The sequence below is a fragment of the Panthera tigris genome, chromosome C2 (assembly GCF_018350195.1).
Source record: "Panthera tigris isolate Pti1 chromosome C2, P.tigris_Pti1_mat1.1, whole genome shotgun sequence".
Taxonomy (NCBI): Eukaryota; Metazoa; Chordata; class Mammalia; order Carnivora; family Felidae; genus Panthera; species Panthera tigris.
In genome coordinates, this window is record NC_056668.1 from 60,533,168 (window position 1) to 60,558,493 (window position 25,326).

The 25,326-nt window shown below is 35.1% G+C and overlaps 1 protein-coding gene across 4 annotated transcripts in view; it reads right to left on the minus strand.

Moving 5' to 3' along the window:
• Positions 1 to 25,326, minus strand: part of ZBTB20 (zinc finger and BTB domain containing 20) — a 761,798-nt gene that overhangs the window by 445,510 nt on the left and 290,962 nt on the right. For all 4 annotated transcript variants that reach the window (XM_042998568.1, XM_042998567.1, XM_042998569.1 and 1 more), the window contains exon 9: positions 14,095 to 14,168. The gene's annotated coding sequence lies outside the window, so the exon portion shown is untranslated. The remainder of the gene's footprint in view (positions 1 to 14,094; positions 14,169 to 25,326) is intronic.

Sequence of the window (25,326 nt, forward strand, 5' to 3'; positions counted from 1 at the left end):
TATTTAGAGGAACAAATTTTTTGGGTTTTGGAAATATCAACTTTCTTGATTGTATATAGTTTTTGTTCCATTTAAATGTTTGTACTAACTGAACTTTATAGGTGTAACATGAAATAATTTCTCATCTAAGTAAACATTTACTTTATACACAAAAGCATAGTTTGAATATATCCATTGACCTACCTTACTTCTTTGGGCTTCTCACACATGAAGTGACAAGAGTCCTATTTGCGCTGTACTAACCCATCACCAGGAGCTAGAAAATGTAACATCTCTGTCACAACCTTCTTCCCCCAATCACTCCACCAGAACTGAAGGGATGCTTGAACATTAAAAATGACCAGAACATGGTACCACAATAGCAGTCTATAAAAAATTGTCAGAAACATTATCATGTCACTCAAACTTGAGGTGAAGTCTCTTTACTATAAAGGATAACAATATTAAAATTAACACTGATCAAAAGCAAAGAAACAAAATGGCAAATAAGGAAGAATATCCCAATAACACTTTTCCTTTTATTCCCTCTCTCTCTCCCCACCCCCCCCCTCCTTCTCTCTGGACATTTTAGAAAATGAAAAAAAAAAAATGGAAAAGAAGTGAATAATGACCTCTCAGAAATAAGCCCTAATATTTTATATGTTTTGTGTCTTGCTTTTTTTCTACCTAATATGAGCATTATTTGTCTCATTAAAATCTCCTCATAAACATTACTTGTTTTTCCAATCACACCTCTATTACACACCTTAATCACATACACACACATCTTTCTAGCTACAGTCACTGTTCTCACCAGCCTATTGGGGCACTGGTAGGAGTCACATAATAGACAAGAATTCACATTCTTGTGTAAATCCTCTCAACTGAAGGCATAGGGAGGAGCTTTCCATGATCAGCTGCTTATTGATTTCTTCAGCTCCCTGGAGTTAAGAGCAACAAACATAATTGCAAGCATATTCTAGAGATTTCCTCACACCTGTAAGTGGTTTACTCTGAGTCAGCACTCTCAAAATGGAAGGAGAAGACAGCTGGCTGGCTGGAAGTGCCAAGACGACCCAGCCCACCCAGGGTAGGACCCATGAGGGACCAGGGAAGATTTGTGCAGATATAAACAGCTGGAGTGTCAAAATACATTTCATTTGTTCATGCTTCCGAATCTCCTAACCAATCACCTTCTTCCATTCATCCACCCTCTCTCATTTTTATTTGGGAGGAAGGATTCTCTCTGTCTCTTTTTCCCTCCCTTCATTCCTCTTTCCTTCTTTCTCCAATTCTCTTCCTCTCTCCTTCCTTTTTCGTAAAGCCTTTATCGTAATTGGCTATAGCATGAAGTAAAGTATGCCTGTTTATCATTAGTTGTGGTTATCATATTACAACTTCCCTGTGTTTTAAATTTAGCTCATGGTGCCTCTGTCCTGTATCCTTAAACATCAGTCATTGTCAGGACTACTCTGATGGGATGTAGAACATACTGACTCTGTGAAATATAGTACCTCAGACTGCACAGTCCTCTCTTGCCTGGTTCCAATTCAGATATTCTGCCCAATTCAGAGGCTCAAGGGGGCCTTTGGTGCCTGTCTTTAACCTAAGGTTTCTGGATCTGACCCTCTGAATACTTAAAACTCCTGTGAATTTTCTGTTGGGAATATAGTCCTGAAACCTTATCTTGCAGAGGTGTTTTTCTTTTCCTTCTTCTTCTTTTTTTTTGTCCCCCTCAGTGAGTTAAAGAAGCCTGAAAGTCTAGTGAGATTTCCATCAGAAAGGGAAGAAAAAGACAGACCCAGCAAGGAGTTGAGAAGTGAGCAGAAAAGTTAATTGACCTGGGCCTGAGGAGGGTTAGTGAGAGCCCTTGAAAAGGATTGTGAGGCAAAGGCAACAGGAACATTGGGGCAGCTATTGTGGGAGATGTATTGTGGATAAGAGATGCCCAAAAAACCAAAACAACCCCAAAAATGTTTAGAAATAACCTCTCAGAAATAAGCCCTAATATTTTATATGTTTTGTGTCTTGCTTTTTTTCTACCTAATATGAGCATTATTTGTCTATTAAAATCTTCCAATAACATTATTTGTTTTTCCAATCACACTCTGAGTCTTTAGACTCAGATTACTTTGAACAACTTTTGCTTGTTCAATTATTAATTCTTTGTATATGATTCATGTATGAACCTGCATCATGAAAGAGTTCAGCTTTACACACACACACACACACACACACACACACACACACATCATACTTATTAACAAGAACCAGTACCATCATGAAGCTCAGGAAATATTTGTTGAGTAAATGAAACACTCTATTTAGAGTATGTACTTTACTCTGTCTTATGGAGGTTGAGGCACTACAATGAAGTTGAAAGTTCTGTATGGTGATTATTTTTCTCGGGCTGCTTTTCCAAGGAACAAAAGGAAGTAATTTAAAAAATAATTTTACATATTCATTTTCAGACATACTTTCATAAAATTCATTATAACTAATGAAACAATAAAAAATGGTTAAAGAAAAAATTACTAATCTTCCATCAGTCCTTTGTGATTCTCAACCATGTAAGATGACCATTGTGAAGAATATGGTCATAGAAAATGCACAACATTTATTCATAAATGTTCATTACCCTGAAAATTTGCTCTTTTCATCTAATAAATATGGTCATCCTCCCAGGTCAATAGCAATAGATAGAATTCACTCTTTATCTATATCTATATCTATATCTATATCTATATCTATATCTATATCTATATCTATATCTATATCTATATCTATGTCTATATATCTATATCTTATATCTTATATTTATATATTTATTGTATATATTATATAAAATATATATTTTATATAATATATATGCATATACATCTATATATTTATTTTCGAGAGACAGAGCACAGATAGTGGGGAGGGGGGTGCGGGGGAGGGGCAGAGAGAGAAGTAAACACAGAATCCTAAGCAGGCTCTAGGCTCTGAGCTGTCAGCATAGAGCCCGACATGGGGCTCGAATCCACAAACCGTGAGGTCTTGACCTAAGCCATAGTCAAACGCTTAACCAACTGAGCCACCCAGGCATCCCAAATTCATTCTTTTTCTAATGGCTCTATAATCTTCAATAACATCTGTCCATATATGGTATATATATGGTCAAATTAATAAATTTAATATCCTTTTTAAAAACAAATTTTATTAAATTTTACTAAATTTTTACACAGGATACTCAACACTGAACACCTATTTGGTACCAGTTTTACATACTGAGAAAACTAGTAAATTACTCATGGTTCTTTACCTCAAGAAATTCACTGTCTAATATGAGATAAAACAGTTAATTTTTTTTTTAATTTAAGAGGAACTGCTCAGAGAATTTATAGTAGAGAATGCTTTTAAAATAAATCTTTAAAAGGAGTAACATATTACTGGCAATTCATTGTTAGTCATTGCTTCAAATGTAGGAACAGTGCTTAGGAGCTACAGAGTAGCTCCCTATATGGCAACTCAAAAAACAAACTAATTTTCTAAACAGTAAGAACTCAGATAAAGCACCTTACTCCCGAGACCTCAAAGTGATTTATAATTCTACTAATACTTTTACTGTAATAGTAATACATGATATTTATGAGCTATCTTTATTCCATAGAACTCTAAATACTTCATATGTATATTTGACTTGTTTGTATAATGTCTGCAAGTTTGAGAAAAGTGTGCCCTACAGATAAGGAAAATGATCTTAAGACAAAACTATTTGACAATGACTGAATCAAGTCTCCAGATAATCAGCCTCATGCTCTTTCCTTTCCATTACATTTGCTGCCTCCCTCGTGGTAACTGAAATGATAATGTGGATATTATGATGTAATCAAACAGAAAGTCTCATGAAGCATGAGAGAGTCAGTACTTATTAAAAAACAAGGGTTTTTCATGCAAACTATTTCTCTGTCTACTTAAAGGGCTTATTAATAAAGCTTCACTGACAAGTTTTCTAGGTGAGATGAGTCTGTTAACTTATGGAGCAGCCAGTCTAGTGGGCCCCTCCCACTAACCAATGCTGCAAGAAGATAAGACAGATAAAGCCCTAAATGTGTAACCCAAATTCACAGCTGTTCCTACCAGCCCTAGTCCAGAGAACAGAACTCTGATAGTAATAACAGTGGCAATGGCAACAATGTTAGACATATATTGATTATTGACTATTTAATAAAGTCCTACAATATTCAAGTAAGTTAAGCAAAGAACAGTTCAGTAAAATTGTAGCAAATTTCATATGGTCAAGTTTAGTGCAAAATTGCAAACAAGTAAATGTCAAAAATCTTAATCTTTGAATACTCAGTAACTGTCAACATGAGCAAACTTCTTTTACTATATCTTTGAGGACATTTTATCATAGGAGGTTTATAAGTCAGAGAATCTGATACTACCCAGAACACTGAGTTCATTCTACATTCAATTTTCATGACCTCCTGAAAGAATGTCAGTTTAGCACGGCCTCTTCCCTTTTCCAGATGACAAAGAATGGTGCTTTCACATTGTCATTTGGGATACATGATGGGGTGCATTTAGAGCCAATGTACTGCACCTGATGTGTAAAACTCTTTATTGTTCTAGAGAAACTTGTGCCTAATTCCCTGACAATTAACTGTTTCAAAGAGTCACAAGTCTCCCAATTGCTTGTCACCAGTCTCGAAGAGATTAGATAAGCTTCCTCCCTGTTACAAAAGCTTTTCTTCATTCAAAATTCTTTTGAGAACAAAACATTAAACCAGAATTGGATTTTTTTTAATGTTTATTTATTTTTGAGAGAGAGAGAGAGAGAGAGAGAGAGAAGTAGGGAGGAGCAAAGAGAGAGGGGGACAGAGGATCCCAAGCAGGCTCTGCATGGACAGCTTGGGCACTGACAGCAGTGAGCCAATGTGGGGCTTGAATTCACTCATGAACTGTGAGATCATAACGTGAGCCGAAATCAGACACTCAACTGAGTCACACAGGCGCCCCCAGAATTGGATTTTTAACAAAATACTATAAGATTGTTGAAAACACTTCTTCTTTCTCCTGACAAGACTCAGCAGTTCAAAAGATATATTAATGTACTTTGATTTAGGGCTACTAGCAACATATTGCAAAGTGCAAGGATGAACCAAAGAACAAAGTCCCTTCTGCAAAGTAGAAAAGATGGTTTTCAGAGTTATTTTGAAGACGTGAAGGGACCCTTTCACACAGAAAGACTTGGAAGTCAAACTCAAGAAACAGAGAGGACAAAGTAACAGCTGTAGAACCCTAACAAGAAGGCATCACTTTTAATTACCATGAACTTATGTGTATTGCTGCCATTCTACAGTGACAACGGGTTTTCAAATAATTGTTCAAGTATGTTGATAATGGAAAATGACCTTCTCGGAAATGAGAAGCACTGCTAAAGTTGACACATAGAAGGAAATTCAGTATCATGTCTGAGTGGGAGCTACCATTAGCTAGTGTTTCAAATCTCTTCCTCTTCTTTCCCTTTTTTCCCTCCCTCTTTCTGTCTCTGTCTCTCCTACTTTTACCAAGAAGTTCACTTCTAATGTAGTTCCCAGTGGTCATTAGAAAACAATCTAACAATTCATAAGTATGTTTGGATTTTCAGTTTTGTGCTTTTTTTAGAAGCAGTAACAATGAATTCTTTCATTGACCTATATCTCTGATCAGGCTTATAAGGCTTCAAATAAGTTAATCTTGAGAAGGAAAATGTAAAACTTCTTCCTTCTTATTGGCCTCATAAACACAATAATTTACTTCTTTTTCTTTTCAAAGGTGTGTTCAAGTATGGTATAGCTTAGCAGTATCATTGTCTATGATGTGATTGGGATCTTGCACACAGACGCACAGTGAGTCGAGATAATGTGGGGATGAAAGACTAATGTCATAGATTTGACCTATCTTCCCAGCTCCTCATTTCTCAAAGAAGGAAACATATGCAGGGTATTGCTTTTATTTCTAGACAAGGTGATACAACTTAATTATAAAAGCACCCTTCTGACACACTCTCTTCCTTCTTGGGAAGTTTATGAGAGCATTCATTACAATTCTACTTTGTCAGATAAAGAGCTGAGGTGTGAAGACCACAGAAGACTAAACAGCATCCAGAAAAACAGACTTGAAGGTTGGTGGAACAATGGAAAGAATACCTGGGATCAGACAGATCTGTGTTTGAATTCTAGTGAGGTTTTTACTAAGATATGTGGGCAATTTCATCTCACTGAAACTAGGTTTCCTAAATTTTAAACTAAGGATTATAACATTGATCTTGAGGTACTTGAGGGAATTAAATGTGAAAAGATTTAAGCAGAGAGGGCACCTGCTAAATGTAACTTTCTTTCCTTCCTAACTCTTTTCAAGGTTTGAACTATTAGAGAACTAATGACCTATGTGACCACATGAGCTAAGGCGATAACAAAATGCAATAGATAAATACACCAAGCAGGAGATAGTACAGAGTTTGAATCAGTTAGGCCTGGCATCAATACAAACTCACTTACTGGCTTTGCAATCTTGGATGTTACTTAATGTTTCTGGAGCTCAGTATTCTCATTATAAAATGGAAATGATTCCTACTTTGCAGGGTGGTTGCTGAGTGTGGTAGCAAGGATTAAAGACAACTTTTATAAAGCATCTGGTACATTAAGTAAACAGATTGTGAGTAATACATATTGTTCAGATTTTTATTAATTTAAGCTTGTCTATAGACTCATCTCCTGTACTTAATATTCCTTTTTCCACCCAAGACCTTGAAAGGGTGATTGTAGGGGTGCTGATCACTGATTAGCTGGTTTAGCTGTGTTAATCTAGCTCCTAAGAATTAGGGTTACAGTTCCAGCCTTGCCATTAACTATTTAACTGTATGTCTTAGATAGGACTTCTAGGCCTGAATTTTGTTCATCTCTAAATGAGGAGGCTGGAACAAATAATTCCTAAGGTTCCCTGTTGCTATAATATTTTATGATTATAGTGTCTTTTTATTGAGTTATAGCAGATAAATCCTCATATCTTTAGAGCTTAACCTACTTCTCTATGGTTTAATTTTCACATTCCCTCTACTGTATTTATTTTCTCCCTCCCTTCTTTTCCTTTCTTCCTTCTTTCCTTTCTTTCTTTTCTTTTTCTCTTTTCTTTTCTTTTCTTTTCTTTTCTTTTCTTTTCTTTTCTTTTCTTTTCTTTCTTCCCTTCCTTTTTTCTTCAAAAGGGGATAATTTCTATCTATATTAGTTTTCAAGCAAACCAATAACTCCATCTTGACTTAGTGGTATTCCATGATATTAATGCATCACACTTTAATATAATCTGGATTCGGGGGCACGTGCATGGCTCAGTAGGTTAAGTGTCTGACTTTAGCTAAGGTCATGATCTCGCGGTTTGCAGGTTCGAGCTGCGTGTTCGACTCTGTGCTGACAGCTGACAGCTCAGAGCCTAGAGTCTGCTTCAGATTCTGTGTCTCCCTCTCTCTCTGCACCTCCCCCACTCATTCTCTGTCTCTTTCTCTCTCTCTCTCAAAAATAAATAAACATTAAAATAAAATAAAATAAAATAAAATAAAATAAAATAAAATAAAATAATGTCGATTGTGTTTAATCCAGAATTCAGTAATATTATAGGTAGCAATAATGAGGATAATGATGATACATTTCAAGCCTTTCTATGCCTCCAGGCCCCTGGTCATTGCACATAATAAAATATACCAAAATTAAAAATAAGATTAAGGTTTAACAGATAAAAATACATCCTAGGAGTAAAACACATTTTTGGTACTCATTCTGACATTACGCAATAAGCACTTAAAAATAAACAAAAATAAGAGATTCATTAACCAACAACAGAATCTTAACAATTATTAACTAGAAAAGAAATAAAATTAACTTGACCTTATCTTAGAAGGTTGTCAGAAATCAACTTTGGTTATGTAGATGGGAAATATGTTGTGAACTATTAGACCTTAGTTTCAGAAATCCAAACCCTCCTCAAACTCAGAAGTGAACCTTCAGTTAAGATTCGAAATAAATGTATAGATTCTATGAGCTTGTGCATAGTATTTACTTTTGAATTATTTTCATCTTAGTCTATTCAATTAGAATATACATTATATATTATATTTACTTATTTATTTTATATGTACATCTATTAATGTGTTTTTCCAGCGTATTCAAAATAAAGTCCAAATTCCTCACCCTAGCTACTCCTCTGACTTCACTTCCAATTACTCTCCTCCTTTGTCTACTTTCCTCTAGCCACTCTGGAATTCCTTTATTTCCTTGAATACACAAAGTTTGTCTTTGCCTGAAGGCATTGTCCATGCTGTTTCTGTCTGGAGCTTTCTCTTCCTTCCACGTTTCTACCCCCACTCCAAATTCTTCACCTGCCTGATTCTTCCTGTGCTTCAACTATCAACTTAAATGACACTTTCTATGAGAATTCTTACCTAAGCACTCAATGGATAGTATAGCAGATTTTCTCCATGCATTATAATCTTACATACTTATTTCCTCTTTTCATGAACTAAAACTTGTAATTTTGTAATTATTTGTTTACTTATTTAATGTCTGATTCCTTTAGGAGACTATAAATTCCATGAGAGCCTAAGGGATCACTTCTATATTCCCAGGATTAAGCATGGTTGGATAATGAATTAGTGATTCTATTGTGGTAGATTGTATAGAGTTTAGAAATGTTAATTAAATATGGACTCTATTCCCAAAGAATTTGTTTTCTAGTAAAAGGATAAAGCATACACATAAGTGTTGTTAAAAAATATAGAAAGTAATTCGTGTCTCAAAAAAAAGTGTAGGTAAATGCTACATTAGTTTCTTAGGTTATTGTGAAAAATTACCAAAAACCTGTTGCCTTAACAGAAATATATTCTTTCACAATTTTGAATGCTAGAAATCCAAAACCAAATTGTCAGCAGAGCCACTACAGTGTTAAGTGAGTTTGGTAAGCAGGGGAGAGTGGATTATTTCTGGCTACATCAAGGAGGGAAGGTTTCATGGAATTAACAGTATTTAAAATAGACCCGGAAGGATGGGTTAGATTTGCACATGGAAAAACAGAATAATGCCCATTCCAGATGGCAAGAACAATATTAATAAAGGAGGGGGGAGGGGATAGTGAGGAAATTTGGCTCGAGTGTGTGGTATATTAAACCACAAGATTAAGTCAGAAATGAGGTTAGAATTAGATTTTAGATGGTCATGAATACTGGTTAGAAATTGTTTGGTAATTAATCTAGAATTACTAAAGTTTTGTATGAACAGAGGTGACATAATCTTAGAACTCCTGCTTCAGGAAACCTAATGAGGTGGCAGTGTTTAGGATGAGCTGGTCTCCCTTCCCCCATCTCTCTTAATTAGAAGATAGATCATTGCAGGCAAGAGAAGATGAAAGCCTAAGGCAGAGGTACCAAGGAAGGAGAATTAACAAGAGTTGGCCACTTATTGGACACCTGGAGGATGGTGGAAAGTAAGAATGATATATTTTGAGTCAAGATGACCTGGGTAGTTGAGATGAAAAAAATTAGCATAGTCAAAAAGAGGATGATTTTTAAATAGAAGGATAAATTCAATTTTGATATACTGACTCTGAGGTTTACATAAGGACATTGGAAATATAGGACTGGAATTTGGGAGAAATATCAGGACTAGAGATATAAATGTGTGAGTTATCAGTAGTGAAATGACTGAAGTCATGCAACCCTGGAAAGTGTCAAATTATGGGAAGAGTATGAATGTGGGGTTTGACAGATATATTCACATTCTATCCTTTATATTACCTGCTGTATGACCTGGGACAAATTGTTTAATCCCTCCACTTTCTCAAATACACAGAGGGGGGGAAATAATATTATCCTTTAGTTAGGATTATAGGATTTAAGTATCTAAAAGGACCTATCTTTTTAAGATATGCTTTCATATTTTGGTGGCATGATTCCCAGTAAGAAATATATTTATTTTGCAATCCATTATCTTAAAAATTTGTAATATACTTTTTATCAATTTTTCCCTGTGATACTATTTCATTAAAAGCATATTGACTGTGATCTTTCAATTGATTCCATGACATATGAATGAGTTGCAACCCATGCTTTGGAAAACACTGGTTCCAACCAGTATCCTATATTCAGATCTCACCATTACTATTCACTGTTCCCTCAACTTGTATTTTTGTTACTTCCTCTACTTGTGCTACTTGTTAATATCCTGTAATTTCTTGATAGTCCAGAAGAAATGATAACTATTTACTTACTCCACTGCACCCACATAACATTCTGTCTTTAAGAAAGACATATCTAGGGGCGCCTGGGTGGCTTGGTCGGTTAAGCGTCTGACTTCGGCTCAGGTCATGATCTCGTGGTCCGTGAGTTCGAGCCCCGTGTCGGGCTCTGTGCTGACAGCTCAGAGCCTGGAGCCTGTTTCAGATTCTGTGTCTCCCTCTCTCTCTGACCCTCCCCCGTTCATGCTCTGTCTCTCTCGGTCTCAAAAATAAATAAACGTTAAAAAAAATTAAAAAAAAAAAAAAGAAGAAGAAAGACATATCTATTGTCCAAACAGATTATGAACTCCTTGATGATAGGAACTATATGTTATTTACCTCAGTAAGACGATTTGTTCATAAGGGGCACAGAATAAATTTTAATTTATTATTATAGAGAAAAGAGAGAACCGGTCTGAGGAGAGAACCTTGTTGGACACTTATATGCAAGGCCCTTCCTTGGCATCCTCATGAATGCTTCAATTCTTCCTTCTCTCTATGCCAAAGCTTCCATTGAATTTTTTAAGGCAGAACACCATCTCCTCATTTGGGGCACAAAGACATAAGCCACCGATATTTGTATATAGAAACTTGAGCTTCTTCACAGTGGGGATGGAAAGGTTTGGAAGGTATAAAATAAATCTGAGGAAGAAAGTAAGATATATCCAGGACTTAGCTGTGGGTAAAATAATAGAAAAGTTCCTACACTGGTCTCTTTGGATTGCTAAATGACAGAATCCAATAAAGGCAACCTGAAATAAATTACTAAGGCAAGTAATTCATTTTAAATTATTAAAGTTTATTTCATTTTTTTTCAGACCCTGAAAAACTTTTCTCTGACAGAAATGACCCCTGGCAACAGTGACATTCTGACACCATGTGTGATGCACTCACTTGGGAAGTCTGAATTCCATGTCACAATGGCTCTGTTCAGATTACTGGTTTTATCATGCCTATAAGCACAATTAAACTACTGAAGTTTCCAATGGTCTTCTGTCCACTTAGTAAATCATCATAAAGAATATTAAGTCAACCAAATAAATTTGCTTCCATGTGACTCATTGTACAACCGGAGGCATGATATCAAAATGTATAAAAAAAATGAAAAAAAAACTTTTGTTAACAATGAATGTTTTCAGAATACCCTTATATATTAATTTTGGGCTAGTCAGTGGAGGGGACTAACAGTTCAATGGGTCTCATAAAATGAGCCTAAGGCAATTTGTTCCCTAGAAACACTGTTCAGGCCCTGAGTACAGAGGAAAGATCAAAACCCCAGAGTCTAAATTTGGGTTGACTCTCAGGCCTAGATGTCTAAAGGGTGATCTGCACTGCTGGTCATTATGGTTTGGGTAATTTACATGCCCTACCCTAGGCCTCAGTTTATTTATTTCAAAATGAGGTTATTGGACTTCTACTTCCAGACTTTCTACCTGTAATGTTTGATGAAGCTCTACCTTAAAATCCCTTTCACCTCAATTATTAATCTTAAAAAAACGTGAAATGTGTTTACAAAGTTCTTTGATGTCCTTAAACGTTATTCAACATGGTAACAGTACAATTCATTAAGCCTAAATTTTATCATTTTAGTTTTGCCTCAGAGGCCACGTTTTATGAAAGCCTTAATTTGCATCACCAGCAGCTGATTTAATAAAAATGAAGGGACCCCCTTTTGGAAATAAATTAAAATCGGTGGGGGAGGGCAAAGAACTTTATGCAAAGAAAACACCAAAACAAACAAAGAAACAAACACACTCAGGAAGCTAAATTTAAAAGGGGTCAACAGGTTCTGAGTTCTAAAGAATGTTGTGGTCTTATTAGTGCTGAGAAACTGGTCCTGGCTTTTTATGCACTGAGAGTTGAAGTTTCTAATCACAACTTAGACCAACGGGTGAAGAGTCCATCCTGGAGTCAGGTAGATTTATCTTTGGAGACAACTCCAGTGTATGGAATGTGAGACACAACCTAAATGGAAAACTTCTGGAAACCATTTCACAGAAAAACGATATAGTATGAACGCCCTCCTCATCCTGGTGATGAGAGAGAAGTGTAAAATCAATGAGGAGAAAGACTGAGAGACTGATACCTGATGCAATATGAGGAACAGCTCGTTTGCCTTTGACAAATTCCTTTAAAATTGCCTTCCTGTCAAAAACTTTCTTCAACCCCTCTCCACAATAAATGCCCTCTGAAAGAATGAATCCTGAAGTTCTGACTATTAATAAATTTTGTAATTGTATTAACAACAGTAGCTATTTCTTGATTACTATTATTATGCCAAGCACTGGAGATTACAAAAATGAATAAGAAACAGACCCTACTTTTGGAGACCTTCCTGTCTATGAGTTTGAACTGTTGTAGTTATGACAAAAACATGATAAGCATCATTTATCACTCATACTAGCCAAGCACTGTGCTCAGTGGGCAACATGCATAAGCTGTCTGTCCAGGCTCCCTTTCCATTCATCAGATACTCTGACTGTGAGATGATCTTGCTCTGTTCATGCATCATCTGTCTCCTCCCACCAAAAAAAATGGACGTAGCAGAAATTCAGACCATAGGTAGAGATATTTCAACAACTTCCGGACTATCTATAGTCAACACACGAGAACTATAGCCAATAGTGAAAGGGTGCAATGAACCAAAGTAAAAATGGAAGAAACCGAATCACCTTTAGTGCACTCTGTTGGACAGACATGGTGGCACTAGACATGCCACAATCACCTTTAGTGCACTCTGTTGGACTAGACATGGTGGCACTCTGAAAACCACGATGCAGTGTACCCTGCATCCAGCATTCCAACAATGACTCAAGGAGATGAATGTTATTGAAGTGTTTTGAGACTCTAAGGAAAGACCTTGCAATACATTAAACTGCAAAACTTAGGAAGACATCATAACCTTCTGGATTTCATTACCAAAACGTACATTTTCATCTAAAATTAAAAAAAAAAAAGATTGACTTTTCTCCTAGTATTTCACAACCTTTGAGTGCAGCATTAAAATGCTTTTCTTTTATCCCCCACCAACTATAAGCTTCTGTTTTCTTACCCTGGGCGTCTGAATCTTTTATATGCTCGGGTTCTATTCACTGCCTGTTATTCAGACATTGAAATCCCAAGTGTTAATTGTTCTTCCAAGTACATTGACAAAACAGCAGCTAAATAAGGGTAGACCAGACTGTGGTAGACTCTGACATGCATTTATGGAACAATGGGGCTCTGAGAGACAGCCTTGTAGCTCACGGGAAGACATAAGATGTGCTATTTTGACTGCTTCATAGCAGAATGGGGAACACACGCACACAAGGGAATTATGCATTTTACTTAGTTTTGCCCAAAGTCCTCAAGGCAACAGAATCTTGTGATGTCATCATGAACTTTTTTTCTATCCATTTCCATTGACACAAAGGCTAAAAATTTCTAATGACATCACAAAGGAAAAAGGATTCTATTTTGATTCCGTAAGAAATCTATTACCTTCCATGAGACTTAAACAAAAATGTGAGAATCCTTCCTGTCAGGGTGTATGTCACTGTGCGGATTCACAGTGGGTGACACCCTCCCTAATGCAATTCAAACCAGGCAAAAAAAAAAAAAAAAAAAAAAAAAAGAGGATTCACAATTTGGGTTGAATAAAAAAGACATATTGAATATTGTGCCCAGCAAATTTTCTTTTTTTATAGAAGGAAATCATTTAAACATATATTTCTTCAGGGATATTCAAATTTTTACTCATGCTTGGTTACTATGTTACCAATGTTTTTGTCTTTTCTTGGGTTGGTCACAAAATCACAGAGAAAGAAGGTACAGGAAGCTTTCACTTACAGGAATGCAGTGCAGCTCAATCTTTTGTTTTTAAGGTGCAGTGATTTTAGTCTCTAAATGTAACTTCAGGCAGTCTGAAAAGAAACAGGTTAAAATCTCTTTCAGTTATAATTGGTATTTCAGATTTAATTAAAAATTAAACTTTCATAATGTTTCACCATCCAAAGCAATGCATTATCAGTCAAGCGTGGCTTTTTTTTTTCTGTTAAGGAAAAAAAAAAAAACTCTTCCCAGACTAGTTTTTTAATGAAAAGAAAAGGATCTAAAGAGTAAAAAAGAAAAAAAAAAAAAGCAATTCTGAAAAACAAAATATGCCTCCCTGTTTAGGACTTCATAATGATACGACTAGGAACTCAGTACCTCTGAATTTTAGCTAAATTCTATCTGATTTTTTTAAAAACTCCTAAACAACAATTTCACAGCCTAAAGATTACATAAAATGTTAATTTTAGAGAATAAAGAAGAAAATCTATTATCTGAATACACATGTTGAAGGGAAATTAGGACTTGACATAGAATTGGAAAAAAATGTTAGATCTACTACTTTCAAGGGACTGAATTGGTGGTGGGGCAGATGGTAAAGTAGAGGTAAATGGACATATTTAGCAATACAAAATGCCCACTGCAGTGTATTGTGGGTTTGGCATGCCGTATACCACATCATCTATACGTATATCTCATCACATGCAGCTACTGCTCTGTGAAGCAGCACGGGAAGACCCTCAGGATTTGAACCAGAACTTCCTGTTTTAAATAACTGAACCACATTTCTTAATATGTATTTCCAATCTTCAGATTGAGAGTCCAGGCATTAAAATCTCCAACTACGTCATAAATATTTGGGCTTAGAATGGCACACTATTTTTTCAATCCTTTCTTTCTTCATTCGACACCATCTCTAAATAAGATAACAGTTAAAAAAAAAAAAAAGAAACAGACTAGATTAAGTCATCCTTATTTTTAGCTTTAGATAACTGACACTACAGGATTTAGAAAAATATAGCTTTTTTAGTGTGAAATGAAGATAATACAATTATCTTTCGTTTACTTCACACCATGGCAGTACATTTTTTATATATTTGTAGCACTAAATGTGGTATGTTTATGTCCACTTTCACATGAGTGCAAGGTAATATTTTAGTATCTCCACATATGAGAGCATGATCATAAATCACCCCTGAAATTGCCTCTATTATTAGAAATTGCATCTAGTTCCAACTTATGAATTCTATTTTCTTTTTCCCTTGAAGTATATGGAGGAATATTTTAGGTATTGTGTCTACTTGATATATATATAGATTTTAAATGCAAACTGGTTGAGATTCACAAAATCCATCCATGAATGGATCAGAAAAAAAATCACTGACATTGACTAACTAAACTTTTCCCCTGCTTCTCATATGCCTGAATTAGACTAAAAACGCACCAGTGTAAAGACAGAAATTATGGAGGCGTCACCAGGGACAACTGAATGAGAGGAGGGGAGTGCACATATTTCCTTATAAGGCAACAAAACATTCATAAAAGAAACTGACAAAAATAACTCATGCTCAGAATTATATGGAATAACAATAATCCTCGATAAATGATTCAGAAATATAGAAACTGCCCACCTCTATATAAATCTGAACTACTGATTGGTATTGTTCTACTCACCACTCAAACAAGGTTAGTGAAAAACTGATTCACTATCTAGTTCATGCAAGAAAATGTGATGAAAACTAGGCTGCATATTTATGTATAAACTATTTAACTGACAACTAGCAGTTCAATTTAATCAGTCAGATTTCCTTTTCCTCAATTCACCAGATGTTGAGTCAACTGAACTATCAGTTCAAAATAAGAAAGTAATTTCTATGAACAGACTGTCTGCTATGTTACATTCTCCTCCTTCCTCATGTATTCCTCCTCTTTGACCTTTCTCTTCATTTCTGTTTCTGCATGTTTCTTCCTTACTTTCACTTTCTTCCTTATTTTTTTCCCTCTCTTTTTTTTCCCCTTGGTGAGGGTAATGAAGCTCAAAAATAACATCTTGTATCCTGTTGAGGGAAACTTGGTCACAACTATCCTTCCAGATGACAAACTCATTCTTAAATGTCTGTTTCTCAATCCAAAGAAAACAGAGCAATTGAGAAAATAGAGACGCAACATCACTTACCACTACCAACACCACCACTTTTAATTCCCATGCTACATTCATCACAAGGAGGACTAAAGTTTATTTATATTATCCCCTAACCTCAAATAGGACCACAAATAAGACTAATAACAGGACCATTTTGTGGCACTCAGGCAAACGGCTGGGCAAAACAGATGGATCTTACTTTGCGCCAGGACTCAAAAAATACAGTCGCCAACTCACTGTTGGCGACTACATATCTTGGCCCAAAGATGGACCTGGAAGTGGGACCAGTTGTCTTTGATATGAATACTGTTCCTATTCATATCTGCCTCATGAGATAATCATTAACTCTGTCACTATGTCGTGGGGTTAAGTATTGGATAGAAACTGGAAAAATGGTCATCAAGGAAGTGAAATATTCTGAAGGCATGTCGGATTAGATTAAGGAGCACAAAGTCAGGGCTGGAACACTTTTGGCACTACTGTCCACTTTTCAATTTCCTGTTTTTTTTTCAAGTTCAGTACTGTACACAGTACCCACCTTTAAAATAGTAGATTTCCAGAGTATGTGTCAACAATAAGAATATTTTGTTCTTGACATTTCAGGTTCTAAAATCTGCTAATTTTTTTTTAAGTCACCGAGATCGACCTCGGTCATTATTAAAATTGACCACCAGTATTAGACTTCTTTAATCAGGACAAAACTATGTAAGGCTTTATAGATTACAGTCAACACCCAGTGATGCACTGGGAAACAGCTCAGTCAGTAATCAATGCAAATTACAAAGCCCGGAAGAATGCTTCTCTTGGCAGAGACCCTTTAGCAAAAGAGTTGTGCATTCTGCACTAGTTAGAGATTCTGAATGGCTTTCCAGAGAAGTAGCAAATGCATTATATTACAGTAACCTATCCTGTAACTCACGAGTCCAAAAAACAAAGCCCTAGACAATAAAGAAAACTGAAGGGGGGTGAGGAGCTATAGATCTTAACACTGACTAGTAACAAAGGGCTGCTTCTGACCACACTCTACTTTTTAAAAATCTTCACATGCATACAAGTTTTAGGCATCACCAGGTCACAAAACTTCAAGAAAAGAACAACAAAGCACTCCAGTTTAGGAGGTCTATGCTAATTCAGGCATTTCTCTTAATGTTCTCCCAACGATTCAGCATCGATTGTATCTTGCTCAGATCATTTTTGAGAGTTTATTCACCTATGATTTATCCATTCTGACACTGCTCAGATGATTTTTAAGAAACAAACCCTGTCTGTGGTCAGTGTAGAGGGAAATTATAATATTTTAATTATTTCTCTTAGTCTTTTTTTTCTTTTCACTTAATAATTTTTTATTATGGAAAATCTCAAGCACATGCAAGAGTAGGGAGCTTAGTAAAATGAGCTACCATGTACTTACTCATCACCCATGGTCCATCTTTTTTTATCTATAGTCATCCACTTTTTCTTCTATCAGCTCATTTTAATGACAATTCCAGATATCATATCATTTTATCCACAAATATGTTAGTATGTAGTACTAAAAAATAATGACTTCTGAAAATCATAACAAATATCATCATACCGTGTCAAAAATAATAGAGATTCTTTAATTTATTAAATATCTTAGGTCAAATGATTGAATTTTAAATGCTTTTTGTTCTTTGTTCATTTTTATGACTGGTTAGTTTGAATTAGGATCTAAATAAGATCCACATTACATTTAAGTCATAACTCTCTTTGAATTGATAAATCGCTCATTTTTTTTATTTTAACTTTTTATTTTGGAACAGTGTCATGCTTATGGAAAAGTTGCAAAGATACTTCAGAGAATTCCTGTATTTTCTTCACTACCTAACATTAACATCTTATATAACCATGGTAAATTCGTCAAAGGAAGAAATTAACATTGGTACAATACTATTAACTACATACTTTATTCAGATATTACCTGTTTTCCCACTAATATCTTTATTCTGTGCCAAGGGTCTAATTCAGGATACCACACTGCATTTGGTTGCCTTTTCTCCTAAATCTTCTCTAATCTGTGAAAGCTTCTCAGTTTTTTCTTGTTTTTTTTTTTTTTTTTTTTTTTTTATGACCTTGATAGTTTTGAAGAGTGGTGGTGGGATAATCCTCAATTTGGATTTGTCTGATGTTTCTCATGATTAGGTTGGGGTTATAGTTTTAGAGAAGAATGCAAATGAATGAAGAGCTCTTCTTGTAACATCCTATCAGGGGGTACGTGATATCCATATGACTTATCACTGGGGATGTTAATCTTGGTCATTTGGTTAAGGGAGTGTCTGCCAGGTTTCTCTTTCCTTAGTTTTAATTAGCATAATTTCATAATTTTAACAGTCTATTGAGGTGTAATTTACATAACATTCACCCTTTTAAGTGTACAACTTAAGGATTTTAAATAAATTTACAGTGATCATCACCATAGTCCAGTTTTAGAACATTTTTGTCATCCCAGAAAGAGTCCTCATGTCCTTAGTCAACCCACTCTTACCCCAACCCCAGACAATAACTAATCAGCTTTCTTTCTCTATACCTTTACCTTTTCTTGACCTTTCATATAAGTGCACTCATACAATATGTGGTGTCATGCATGTGGCTTATCATACTGTTTTTCAGAATCTTCTATGCTGTGGTATGTAGCAGTAGCCCATTCTCTTTTATTAACAAATAGTATTCTATTGTGCAGGTATACTACATTTTGTTCATCCATTCATCAGTAGGTGAACATGCAGATTGTTTTTAGTTTTTGACTATTATGAATAATTCTGCTCCGAATGTTGACATAGATACAAGTCTGTGTGTGGACGTATGTTTTCATTTTTCCTGAGTAGATATCTAGAAGTGAAATTTCTGGGTCATAAAGGTAACTTTATTTTAACTTTTTAGAATGGTTAAGCCATTTCCTAAAGTGGCTGTACCATTTAAATTCCTACCAGCAATGGGGTGCCTGGGTGGCTCAGTCAGTTAAGTGTCAGACCTCAGCTCAGATCATGATCTCGCAGTTCATGAGTTCAAACCCCGAGTTGGGTTCCGTGCTGACAGCTAAGAGCCTGGAGCCTGCTTCGGATTCTTTGTCTCCCTCTCTCTCTGCCCCTCCTCCACTTATGCTCTGTTTCTCTCTCTCTCAAAAATAAATAAGCATTAAAAAAAAATTTTAATTCCTACCAGCAGGTTCCAATTTCTCAGCATCTTCACTAACACTTGTTATTACATGTCTATTTTTATTGTATCCACTCTAGTTAGTGTAAAGCAGCATCTCCAATGGTTTTAATATCCTTTTTTCTAAGGATTGATGATAATAGGTATCTTTTCATATTCTTATATCTTCTTTGCTGAAATATTTATTCAAACAAATTTTTAATTCGGTTGTCTTTTTATTATTGAATTAAAGAACTCTTTATATATTATATGAGGACAAAAATCCTTTATCAGATATATATTTGTAAATAATAAATCTTGCAAATATTTTCTCCCATTCTTTTCATTTTTTTAGTGGTAGATTTTGAAGTATAAAAGGTTTTAATTTTATTGAAATCCAAATTATCAAGGTTTTATGTTCTGTATCATGCTTTTCTGCCTTATCTAAGAACCCTGTCTAACTCAGGCCATGAAGACTTTTTTCCTGTTTTCTTATAGAAATTTTATAGTTCTAGCTCTTACATTTAGGTTCATGATCCATTTTGAGTTAATCTTTATGTGGGTATGAGATCAGGACATAAGGTTATTTTTTTCATATAGGTCTAGCACCACAGATATTTATTTTTATTGCATATAGTCTTAGCGCCAATTGTCCTAACACTATATATTTAAAAGCAAAAATAATACAAAAAAACCTTATTCCTTCCCCCATCAACTTGTTTTGGCACCTTCATCAAAATCAATTGACCAAAAACATAAAGGTTAATTTTCTGAACTTACAATTTCATTCCATTGATTTATGTGCCAGTACTATATACTCTCTTCCTTACTACAGTTTTTATAGTAAGTTTTAAAAACAGGAAGCACAGGACATCTACCTTTGTTTTCCTTTCCAAAATTATTTACACTGTTCTAGGTCCTTTGCATTTTCATATAAAGTGAAAATTAGGATCAGCTTGTCAATTTTTACAAAAATGCCTTTATTCTTTTTGATGCTATTGTTTTTAAATTTTACTGTTCACTGCTAGTATACTGAAATACAATTAATTTTTGTATAATGCTCTGGTATCCTGCAAACTTGTTTAACTAATTTACTTGTATGTGAATGCATTCCTTAAGCTTTTCTACATAGCTTGTTTTCTGCAAGTAAAAAGTGTTAACTTTTTACTGTCTAATATGAATAACTTTGATTTCTTTCTTTTCTGTTCTTTTTTTTTCCTCCTTCCCTTGCTTTCTTTCCTCTCTTTTCCTATTTGTTTGTTTGTTTGTTTATTTTTATCTTTCTGGACCAAAACCCCAGTAAAATGTTGAATAGAAGAGATGAGATCTGACAACCCTGCCTTGTTCCCAATCTTAGGATTAAACCAGAGTTTATGAGGGTTAAATGTGATGTCAGTTGTAGATTTTGCATAGATGCCCTTTACCAGGTTACAGAAGTTCTCTTCCAGTCCTGGTTTGTTGAAAGTTTTAGTCATGAATGGACAGTAGATTTTCTCAAATGTTTTTTGTGTATCTATTGTGATAGCCATAGGGTTCTCTCCTTATTCTACTAATATGGTATATTGCATTAATTAATTAATTACTGAATGTTTAACCAGCCTTGTACTCTTAGGAAATATCCTACTTGGTCAGGGTGTATAATACATTTACAGATTGCTGTGTTTGGTTTGTGAAAATTTTGTTGAGGATTTTGATGTCTAAATTCATGAGGGATAATGGTTTCTTTTCTTACAATGCATTTGTCTGGCTTTGATATCAGGATAATATTATTGTCATAGAGTGAATTGAAAAAGTGTTCCTTCTTTCTCTATTTTCAGAAGAAGTTTGGTGTTGTTTCTCTTTAAATATTGGATAGAATGCAGTGAAGACATGCATCCAGATTTTTCTTTGTGGGATGACTTAATAAGTCTCTCTCTTTACAATTATATATCTATTCAGATTTTCTATTTCTTCTTGAATCAGTTTCAGTACTTTGTGCATTTTTGGCAATTAGATGATTGTACCTAAGTTGTCTAGTTTCTTGAATATATTTGTTCATAGTATTACCTTTTAATCTTTTTAATTTTTAATTTTTTTTTAGGGTTGGTAGTGATGTCCCACTTTTATTCCTGATTTTGGTAATCTGTTATCTTCTCTACTTTTCCCTCCATCATTCTAGTTAAATGTCTGTCAATTTTGTTGTTCTCTGCAAAGAATCAACTTTTATTTTCATTGGTTTTTCTCTATCATTTTCTTGTTTTCCATTTCATTGATTTCTGGCCTAATCTTTATCATTTTCTTCTTGATTTGCATTCCGTTATATATTTATGCCATGTCTGCATTTATCTACATAATAATATTATAAGGGCAATTTATTTCTTTGGGTGGGCTTTAATTATTTTTGTCATTTCCCTCAACCTAAAGGATTTTCTTCAGTATTTCTTATAAGGCCGGTCTGCTAGCAACAAATTGCCTCAGTCTTTGTTTATCTTGGAATATCTTTCTTTTATCTTCATTTTTGAAGAACAGTTTTGCTGAATATAAAATTCTTGATGGTCACTTTTTAAAAATCTTTTTTTTTCAGCACTTTGAACATGTTGTCCCTCTGTGAATGAGTCTTTTTTCTCTTGCTTCTTTCCAGAATTTCTCTTTTTCTTTGGCTTTAAAAGTTTGACTAGCATGTGTCTATGTATGGATACTTTTGCATTTATCATACTTGGAGTTTGTTGAGCTTCTCATATGTGTAGATTAATGTCATTCATCATATTTGGCAAACTTTTGGTCATTATTACTTCAAAAATCTTTTTTCTGCTCTTTCCTTTTCTCCTTCTTTCCTCTTCTCCCATTACACACATGTTAGTATTCCTGAAGGTATCTCAGATCTCTGAAGCTCTGTTTATTTTCTGTTTTTTTTTCTTTCTGTTTTTCAGATTAGAGAATTTCTACTGATTTATCTTCAAGTTCACTGATTCTTTCTTCTGCTATCTCAAATCTGCTGCTGAGTTCCTCCAGAATATTTTTCATTTCAATTTTTGTGCTCTTAAACTCCAGAATTTTTGTTTCTTTTAAAAATAATTTCTGGAGTGCCTGGGTGGCTCATTGAGTTAAGCATCCAATTCTTGATTTCAGTTCAGGTCATGGTCTTGTGGTCATGGGATCAGGCTCTGCAACAGGCTCCGTGATAAGCATGGAGCCTGCTTGCAATTCTCTCTCTCCCTCTTCCCTTCTCTGGCATGCTCTCTCTCCCTCAAAATAAATAAACATTAAAAAATTTTTTAAAAATTCTATCTTTATATTGATACTCTTTATTTAAAAAGTAATTATACTAATATTTTATTTAATTATTTAACATGGTTTTCTTTAGTTATTTGAATATATTTACAATAGCTGCTTTCAAGTCTTTGCTAAATTTGACACCTGCTCTTCCCCCTCCAACCTAGAGATAGTTCTATTAACTACTTTCACAACTGGGTATTAGTTACACTCGTTTCCTTACATATCTGATACTTTTTTCCTTGTAAACTGACATTTTATACAATATTTTATAGCAACTCTAGCTTCTGATTTTTCCTTCCAGGGGCTTGTTACTTATTTGTTTATTTAGTGACTTACCAATCTAATTCTGTGTGGTCTGTCTCCCTCAAGCTGTGCAGCTGCTGATGTCTCTGGTCAGTTTTTGTAATTCTTATTTTCATTTTTTAGGTAAACCTTGCCCCTATGTCAGTACAGTTTGTAGTTCACATCTAATAATTTGTCGTGGGGGCAATAAGCTAATATACCTTTGCTGATAAATATATGTATGGGATGGAAATGCATTCAAAGCTCAGACAGTTTAACATGTTTTCCTTGACTCTTACTTTTCACTGGCATTCCTCTTCTCTTTGCACAAGGCTCTAGGGTCAGCCTTGGGTATGTGGATACCTTGGACCCTCTCTGGTTTGTGATACCTAGGGGCATGTGGTTTTTCATGTTCTACTCCATCAAGTCAGGACGATGTGAATTTTCATGGCTTGGCCTGTCCTGGAAGATCTATTGTTGTCAATGGAGTTTGGGGAAGGGTAAGTAGTGGAGGTAGTCCCAGCTAAAATACCAGATCTCACTTATGCCTATTGTCTCACCACAATTTTTAATATGGCCCCTTTTACTCTCAGAAGTATCCAGTTTGGGTGATATAATTTATGATCTCCTTTTATATAGTGAGCATAAAAAATTATGATATTCCTTCAACAGATAACCATTGCCTAATTCTTTTCCTTGTAATGCAAGATTTGGAGGCCCAGCTGCAAGGGTGTGCATGGGTGGGTGGGGAGGTCCAGCTGACATTGAATGAAAGTTTCCATGATGGTTACATGTATATAGCAAATCCTCAATTGCCTGTTCCACTACATTTCTAAAAGGTTTAAAAGTTTTGGAGATTAAGAATGTCTGTCAATCATGAGGGTTGGGAGGTAACCGGAGGATGAGGGTGAGGGGGCAATACCTCCCTTATGGGAATTCTGCATGACTTTTTTAAAATTTAATTTAATTTAATTTTTTAATTTTTAAAATATTTTTTATTTATTTTTGAGACAGAGAGAGACAGAGCATGAGCAGGGGAGGGGCAGAGACAGAGAGAGACACAGAATCAGAAGCAGGCTCCAGGCTCTGAGCTGTCAACACAGAACCCGACGTGGGGCATGAACTCATGAACCGTGAGATCATGACCTTAGCTGAAGTCGGACACTTAACCGACTGAGCTACCCAGGAGCCCCAATTCTGCATGACTTTATAGACCTGAGGGAAATCAGTCAAGGAGAGGAGCTAGAATTACATGTTTCAAAATGGATTGCTAGAAAATTTGGAGCTGGACTGAGCTAGAATAAACCCATTCCAAGCAATTATGGAGAACATGCCATCTAGATTTAATCTCATACAAAGTAGTAGCTCCAAGATCTCTCTAAAGAGGCCCAAATACTGAAGTGAATCAAGTTAGTATTTTCCAACTTATTCACTCATAGTTTCCTGGCATGGCCAATCCATATTTCCTCAGGAACATACCAAAGGAATATACTTCTCTGGGAGCTTAAACACTCTTGTAAATCAGAAAGTTCCCATATTGAAATAGGGAGCAATATGCACTTTAAAAATGATTTTTCCTTTACATAATGATCCACAATAAAATTCTCTTGAGAATAGATTCTTCTAGAGCATTTAAATTATGAATAGATTTACAAAATCACTCATCACATAAAATGAGATAAACACGTAGTATCTGCCTCTAGGATTTTCAAAACTTTTTTTTTTCTAAATGGAGATTGAAAGGAATGGGAAAATCAGCAAACTTTGTGCAGTAGAAATTCAGCGTGTATGATGCATTAACTTTGAATATCTTATTGACATTTCTGGATCAACATTAATCCTTCACATTTATAAAGTGTCAAAGAAATCAAAGTATTCACCAAACTTCATCTTACTGAAATGTCATAATAATTCACCTTTAACCCAGGAACCTGTAACAAGTAAATATTACTCTTTCTATTTGGAAAAAAAAAGGAATCTAATCCATAAGATAAAGCATGGAAACATCACATAAATTGCTTAAGGACACAAATAAGTCTGGTGATGGAGCATGTGATGAAATTCCCTTACCTAATGAGAATTAGGCAATATCCAAGCTGTAGCAAAGAAGAAACTGGAGCCTCCACCTCCCATTTGTCTGTATGTTATGGCAGAATGAAAATAAATGTTTAAAGAGGGTGTTTTTTTTGGTCCTATGAAATGGCACTTCTCCAGCTAATTTCTCAGGTAAAGTGGGTGGACATTTTTTTGGCTGTGTGTTTTTGTTGGGCTTTGCAATTTCTACAATAGAATTTCAACCCAACCCCTAACTTGATTACTGTTTCTGCTATTAATTAACAAAAATAGCTGTTTTCCAGTCATACAGTCTAGAATTCACTGTTATCTCAATTAAAGGCATAACTTAGAGAAATAATATC